The 7,904-nt window shown below is 47.6% G+C and overlaps 1 protein-coding gene across 6 annotated transcripts in view; it reads right to left on the minus strand.

Annotated features, from left to right (window-relative positions):
• Positions 1 to 7,393, minus strand: part of ILF3 (interleukin enhancer binding factor 3) — a 32,542-nt gene extending 25,149 nt beyond the window's left edge. For 4 of the 6 annotated variants that reach the window (XM_055343277.1, XM_055343275.1, XM_055343276.1 and 1 more), the window contains exon 1: positions 7,200 to 7,392. The gene's annotated coding sequence lies outside the window, so the exon portion shown is untranslated. Of the gene's footprint in view, positions 1 to 7,199 lie in introns of all 6 variants that reach the window. The other 2 variants (XM_055343274.1, XM_055343279.1) reach the window with 2 other exon arrangements.
• Positions 7,394 to 7,904: the final 511 nt, after the last annotated feature.

The following is a 7,904-nucleotide window of genomic DNA, read 5'->3' on the forward strand; positions in this document are numbered from 1 at the left end:
GTAGATACCACCCCTTCCAGGGTATTTCACAAAATCCTACCTCTATTCCAGCAACTCTGGGGAACTGCCCTGAAGCAGATGCTCACCAAAGAGACTGAATCAATTAGGCTTTGAAATGTACAAGGATCCAAACCCCACTCCTGGCTTCCCTATCTCTGCAGTGTGATACGAAGTGATACACGTGTTCCTCTCTAGTGACTCTACAAACTTTTATAGATCAACATCATCAAAGACATATGAAAAGTAATTTTAACAAAGCAAGGCAGCCCGGGTGGCTCAGTGGTTTAGCGCCACCTTCAGCCCAGGGCGTGATCCTGGGGACCCGGGATCCAGTCCCAAGTCGGGCTCCCTGCGTGGAGCCTGCTTCTCCCTCTGCCTGTGTCTCTCGTGAATAAATAAAATATTTAAAAAAAAATTTTTTTAAACAAACCAATCCAGTCAGAAGATGCCAATCTAAAATCTAGTTATGGATGCCACTCTGAGAAATTACAAAATCCAAGATGGTGTACGCTAATTAATTAACATGTTTTCTCGACTGAATAAAGTGACAAATACATGTTTTCCGCCCCAAATGCTTCTGGAACTCCCACTGGTGTGTGTGAGACCCAGGACTCCAGGCCCACTGGTACAGGAGAGCATTTATGGATCTTGGAAGACAAAAGCTTCTGGCTTGTGCCCACCAGGGCTGTCCAACCTAGGAACTGTGGGACCCTCCAGCAAATTACCTAACTGTTCAGAGCTGGGTCAATCAGGAGACGGAAAACACTAGCTATGCCTGAGAATTGCAAATAGTAAGGATAAAAGAGGACTCCGTGGAAAGATGCTTTATCAACCATAAAATCTCAAACGCAATATATAAAAGGAGGAATTTCAACAACTCTTGGATGAACCAATAGAAATATTCGAAAATCTGCCTGTGAGGGGATCCCTGGGTGGCTCAGTGGTTTGGCACCTGCCTTCAGCCCAGGGCGTGATCCTGGAGTCCCGGGATCGAGTCCCATGTCGGGATCCCTGAATGGAGCCTGCTTCTCCCTCTGCCTTTGTCTCTGCCTCTCTCTTTCTGTGTGTCTCTCATGAATAAATAAATAAAATCTTAAAAAAAAAAAAAAAAGAGTCAGACACTTAATTGCCTAAGCCACCCAGGTGCCCCAGATTGTTTTTTTTTTAAACTTGGTGTGCAATTTGTTCACTTCTCCCAAAAGCATCCCCCACCCCCACTGCCAATTAAAAAGAAAAATGACCACCTCTCAAAGGATGTGGATTATGTATGCAAATTCACAACTGTGAATTATTTTAGTGGGTAAGGGCCCTTTTAGAGTTTTTTAAATTTTAATTCAAATGACAAACATTGTATTACCAGTTTCAGAGACAGAGTTCAGTGATTCATCAGTTGCATGTAACACCCAGGGCTCATCATGTGTCCTCATTAATGCCCATCCCCCAGTTACCCCATCCCCCACCCATCTCCCTATGGTGGCCTTTTATTTTTTTTTTAAGATTTTATTTATTTATTCATGAGACACACACACAGAGAGAGAGAGGCAGAGACACAGGCAGAAGGAGAAGCAGGCTCCATGCGGGGAGCCCGACGTAGGACTCGATCCGGGGACTCCAGGATCACGCCCCAGGCCAAAGGCAGGCGGTAAACCGCTGAGCCACCTAGGTTGCCCCTAGTGGCCTTCTTTTAAATAAAACTTTTTCTTTTTCTTTCTTTTTTTTTTTTTAAAAGATTTTATTTATTTATTCATGAGAGACACAGAGAGAGAAAGACAGGCAGAGACACAGGCAGAAGGAGAAGCAGGCTCCATTCAGGGAGCCTGACATGGGACTCGATCCCGGGTCTCCAGGATCAGGCCCTAGGCTGAAGGCAGGCACTAAACCGCTGAGCCACCAGGGTTGCCCTAAACAAAACTTTTTATTTTGAGGTAACTGTATGTCCTCTCTAACCAGTTTCCCCTGATGGTAACATCTTGCAAACTATATAGTACAATATCCTAACCACAACACAGACATGGATACACAGACCACTGCCATCCCCACAAAGATCTCTCCTGTTCCCCGTTGATTGGCCACACTACCCTTCCACCACTCCCCACATGCTTAACCCTACCAACCACTAATCTATTTACCATTCCTATAATTTTGGCACTCCAAGAATGTAATCTTTCAGTATTGGCTTGTTTCATGCAACATAACGGTCTCGAGATTAATTCCAGTAGTGTATTGAAAATTTGCTCATTTTGACTGCTCCGAAGTATGTTAGCACAATAGTCTAACCATTCACCTGCTTCAAGACTTCTGCTTGGCTTCCAACTCCTGGCTATCAAGAATAAAACTACTATGAACATTTGTGTATATACTTTTACGTAAACCTAAAGACTCATTTCTTTGGGATAAATGCCCAAAAGTGAAAATGCTGGGTCATAGGGTGGTTGCCTATTTAGTTTTCTAAGAACCCCCCCCCAAAGCATTTTTCCAGAACTGAGATTTTATTTTTTTTTATTTAAAAAAATTTTTTTTAATTTATTTATGATAGTCACAGAGAGAGAGAGAGAGGCAGAGACACAGGCAGAGGGAGAAGCAGGCTCCATGCACCGGGAGCCCGATGTGGGATTCGATCCAGGGTCTCCAGGATCGCGCCCTGGGCCAAAGGCAGGCGCCAAACCGTTGCGCCACCCAGGGATCCCCAGAACTGAGATTTTAAAACACAAATTAACTTCACCAAAATCAACTCAGTTCACCTTCTCTCCACTCCTGTTAGCTATCACATCTGCTCTGTGCTGCTGCGGTCACTGGTGAGCCCTCACCAGGCAGCCACTACGCTTCCCGTGGGGCTTCTGCACAGGTCACCCGTAGGACAAATGTTTATTAAGGGTTGCTATAAGCCATGGAGCTACGTTAGTTATTTCCACATTGTTGATATTTGGACTGCTTTTCTGAATTATGAATACATAGCAAGAATTATTAATCTGCAAAAAATCTAAATGTATCATGGAAAAGCAAATCTAACTTGCAACATTTTATTCTATGAAAACAGACTCAGTCAGATGAGAGAATAGTAGTCCAAAGGAAGCAGCAGAAAGCAAGTGGCCTGTAATATATCCCAGTAAGACTAAGCTTGAACCACAACCCTAATAAAAATATTTAAAAAGAGGGGCGCCTGGGTGGCTCAGCGGTTGAGCGTCTGCCTTCAGCTCAGGGCATTATCCTGGGGTCCCAGGATCGAGTCCCACATTGGGCTTCCTGCATGGAGCCTGCTTCTCCCTCTACCTGTGTCTCTGCCTCTCTCTCTTTCTCTATCTCTCATGAATAAATAAATAAAATCTTTGAAAAAAAATATTTAAAAAGAGCTGGTCAGAATGATCAAGAAAATTACAATGCATCTCAAATACCAATAGCACCACTTCTCACTAATCACCTAAGATTATAAAATAATTTGGAGCAAATTTACATACTCTAAAAGGATGCATACTCAGCTTTGTAAATAAATGATCTTCAGTGATCACATATGGCAAACAAGAAAATGGCCCTTGGACAGCAAATTCATTTTCTTGTTTAAACTACGGGCTACTGGGACGCCTGGGTGGCTCAGCAGTTGAGCATCTGCCTTCGGCTCAGGGTGGGATCCCGGAATACAGGATCGAGTTCCACATTGGACTCCCTGTGAAGAGCCTGCTTCTCCCTCTGCCTATATCTCTGCCTCTCTCTGTGTCTCTCGTGAATAAATAAATCTTGAAAAAATAGGGGTTACATTGTCACTTTCTTCATCCCATTAACATTCAATGAGAAAAGAAAAAATATTAAATTTCAGCTGGACATCACTTTCTCGAGACATCTGAAAATTGCAGAAGTTACAAGCCACTTCTGAATTTCCAATTACAATTTATAACAGAATCACCTTTAAAGAACCTTGGGAAAATATCAAAAGGGATTTAATAGAGCATAAAATGGTGAGAAATAATGTTTAAAAGTTAGAACACAGACAAGGCTCCCTAACAAACACCTGTCCACCTTGATTTCACCATTATTTCGTTAATGCTGCAAATAAGCACCACAAAATCAGCATCAACTTACCCTAAATAATAGAGCAGAGAGGGAAGCTGGTTGTTTCAGACAAAACTGACAAGTGTTGGAGCAGCAGGAATCTGAAGGAATCTCCTCCTTTAGGGGACCCAACCTGCTTCACTATGTGTAGACTGCTGTCAAACCACTATTGGCCTTTAATTTCAAACCCCTTCGCTGGGAACAGAAATCAAATCTTTTTCTCCCAGGACCTGGCTAAGATAAGAAGCATCCAATATATTATACGTAGCCTAGAAAATCCTAATTCTCATGAAGGTTCAATCACCCCTTTGATGTCACCCTTTTGTAAGACATACATGCATTTAATACTAGGATGGTGATGTCTACACATCTTTCAAAACTGCACAAGGTTAATCAACTTAATGACAAGATGTAACCAAAGGGCGAATCCAAGGAAGTAGAAACCCAAGCTTCCTGGAAAGGGAATTATTCCTCTGGGCCATAAAAGGTGACACTAGGAGGAATTGGGGAAGAGGATGAGGTAAATAAGTGGGAGTTGACGCAGCCTGAAGAACACTTTTTAAGATTTTATTTATTTGAGAGAATGCACACAAGGAAGGGGAGCAGCAGAGAGACAGGAAAAAAGAAGCAGGTTCCCCGCCCAGCAGGGAGCCAGACTTGGGGCTCAAACCCAAGGTCCTGGGAACAAGACATGAGCCTCCTGAGCCGAAGGCAGATGCCCAACCAACTGAGCCACCCAGGCGACCCCCAAAGAAAACTTGTAAAGCCTCTTTCAAAAGAACATTTCCGGGGATCCCTGGGTGGCGCAGCGGTTTGGCGCCTGCCTTTGGCCCGGGGCGCGATCCTGGAGACCCGGGATCGAATCCCACGTCGGGCTCCCGGTGCATGGAGCCTGCTTCTCCCTCTGCCTATGTCTCTGCCCTTCTCTCTCTCTCTCTCTGTGACTATCATAAATAAATAAATAAATAAAAATTTAAAAAAAAAAAAAAAAAAAAAAAAAAAAAAAAAAAAAAACAAAAGAACATTTCCAAGCCCCACATCTTGCTGAAGCCTACAGACTGACAAGCCTACTACTTACCCAGGGAAGAGGCTTATAGACTTATAGAAAGCTTTCTTCATCATTGCTTCCAGTGTCCCCACCTGGGGGGGGGGGGGACTTATGCAGAGAACATGAAAATGAGCACCAAATAAGGGATATCAAAATATTGCAGCCACTCTTGACAATGTAGTTGACAGGTAGAATTTAAGAAAACTAGAAACAGCCTTAGATTCCTCAGTCCTCCTAATACGGGCCTCAAAACAAAAACCCAAAAACAACCACCCTCTAAAATATATTAGAAGGGGCTAAAGAAAGGAATATTTGCCTACAGGCACTAGACAAGTTCAAGCAAAAAAAAAAACAAAAACAAAAACAAAAAAAACAAAAACAAACAAACAACAAAAACTGTAAGCGATTAGGCACCACTCTGCTCCAGAAAGTGTGATTCCTAGGCCTGCCCAAGCTCTAGGAGTAGGGAAACTCTGATATACTGCACCGGGTGCTGGCAAGGCCAACAAGCCTGGCAATAACTGCCAGCCTCCAATCAACTCCAAACACTAGGACCTGCAGAGATTCCATTCACAAATCCAGGGACCAAGATCTACTCACATGGCCAACAAACAGCTCAGGAGCAAAGACCCCCACAATTAGGGACAGTAGCACCTGCCAGTACTAGGGGCTTGTTTTCCCCCCTTTCCAGCTATTAATGAGCTTCTGGTTGCCACACTTCATTCACAGCCTGACTGGCTGCTGTTACCTACATCCCACGACACCACACACAAAGCATCACACCACAAAGCGTAGTGGCAGCAGTGTGAGCAATCCGCAGATATTCCCAACCCCAGTATCCGAGAAAAACTGAGTCTGAAGCCCTAAATTTGAGTCGCAACTCTGGGTGGCACCTTAGGTTTTCCTGTTGAACCCAAATATGTCACAAGGCCACTCACTTTAAAGACAGAATCCTAAACAATCAAAAAGATTCAAAATCACTGAAATACCTGAGTCCAGAAAAGGAAGAATTCTCAGGGAAACTGACACTCCCTTACTTCCATCAGGTCCCGTCAGCAGAATCCCAAGTAACGGATCAACCAATTTTGGAAATACTGAGAAGAGATGGCTTATCTGCCCAAATTAACTGGAGGAGGGCAAGCAGATCACTGTACAACCCAGATAATTCATCCAGGCGCAGGATTAACTGGAGCAAAACTTCAACTCAGTCACTCACTCAAGTATATGAGGAAATAAAGTAGAAAACCTTTTTAATCTCTCACGTTTGGGTCACAATCCTTCAAGTTTTGGCGTACCTACATATCGGACCAGATCACCATTTTGAGGAAAGATGCAAATCTTAAGCATTCTGATGAAAATTCATCATCATTGAAACACCTGAACTAAAAAAACGGAAAGCTTAAACCCTCCGCCAAAAGGAGTCCTGATATGGGGGGAGGCCTGGCGGACTACTGATTTGAGAACCCCATGCACCGACAAAGGCCTCCTGTGCAATCAGCGTGGGAATGGGGTTTCAGGGAGTAGGTCCGCGTCTCCATGCCATGTAAGGACAAAGGCAGCGACGTTTCCCGCCTCGGGAACCTGGGACTCTCCTGGAACCCGGGACGGGGACTGGGACAAAGACTGGAAAGGAACGAGGAGGGGGTCGCCCCATCCGCGCCGGCCAGGATGCTACCGGCCAAGGGGGGTGTGTGCTCCTAGCACGTGCGCGCGTGCGCGCGGGGCGCCGCAACAGACAAAGCCGGGCCCGGGGGATTCGGCGGCCGGGGGCCCGGTGCGCGCGCACCCCCCGCGCGAGGCGCCGCTGCCGGCCGAGGGGCCGCGAGGAGGGGGGGCGGATGCGCGCGCACCGGGCCCTCGCCGCCGCCGCCGCCATTTTGTTTCCTCGGCACAATGGGGGAGAGTAACGGCCGAGCGCGGGAGCGAGCCTGGCGAAGGAGAAATGAACCAGGCGCTGGAGCGAGAGAACCGGCCGTAGGCGGGAAGCGTGGGGCGCCTCAGGCCTTGTCACCGAAACCCCTCAGTCCGGCCCGCGCTGAGTGGGAGGACTGGCGGGGGGAGGGGCAGAGGCGGGAGCGGGCCCGGCCGCCGCCACATTGACGCTTACCTTGTCGGCGTTCCCTTCCCCGACCGCAACCGCCGCCGCCGCCCTCCTTCCACAGCCCGCCGGGGTGTCCCCCCAAAAGCCACGCGGTGCGCACCGGGCTGCTGAGTCCAACTGCAATGGCGAGAAGAGGAGGAGGAGGAGCCGGGGCCGGGGGCGAGCGGGCGGGCGGGCGCGCGCCGGGGAGGTGCGGGCCACGTGATCGGTTGAAGCCCCGCCCCCTGCCGCCGCGTTGCCGCTTGACGCAGGCCCAGCGGCGGAGGGAGGGAGCGACGAAAAGAGATAAGGTGGGCTTCAGTCACGTGGCCGGAGTGCAGCCGTTGCGTTCCTGGTCACGTGGGGTCGAAACGTTTATCTCTTCGAGGCCCTGATCATGTGACAGTGGCTATTGCACAGCCTTCCTTGGCCACGTGACAAGGACTTTGGCGCTTCCCTTTGCTGTATTGGTAGACTGTGTCATGTGACTTCTTCGCCGCTCTTTTTTTTCAATGGCGGTTTTGAGCGGCGTAGCCACGTGATTCGGGTCGAGGGGCGGAGTCTCCCCAGCTGCGAACCTGTGCGCCTGCGCGGCTGCCATCTTACGCCGGTTGCTCCTGTGTACGTTGGCGGAAACGGCTCAGAGAGCCTGGCACGTGAGTATCCTATTAGCGGCCGGATTACGGTCTTGTTCGGGGAGGTTCGTCCTCTGTCCGAGGTTTCCTGGCAGAG

Source organism: Nyctereutes procyonoides, unplaced genomic scaffold (genome assembly GCF_905146905.1).
Source record: "Nyctereutes procyonoides isolate TBG_1078 unplaced genomic scaffold, NYPRO_anot_genome, whole genome shotgun sequence".
In the NCBI taxonomy this organism is placed as follows: Eukaryota; Metazoa; Chordata; class Mammalia; order Carnivora; family Canidae; genus Nyctereutes; species Nyctereutes procyonoides.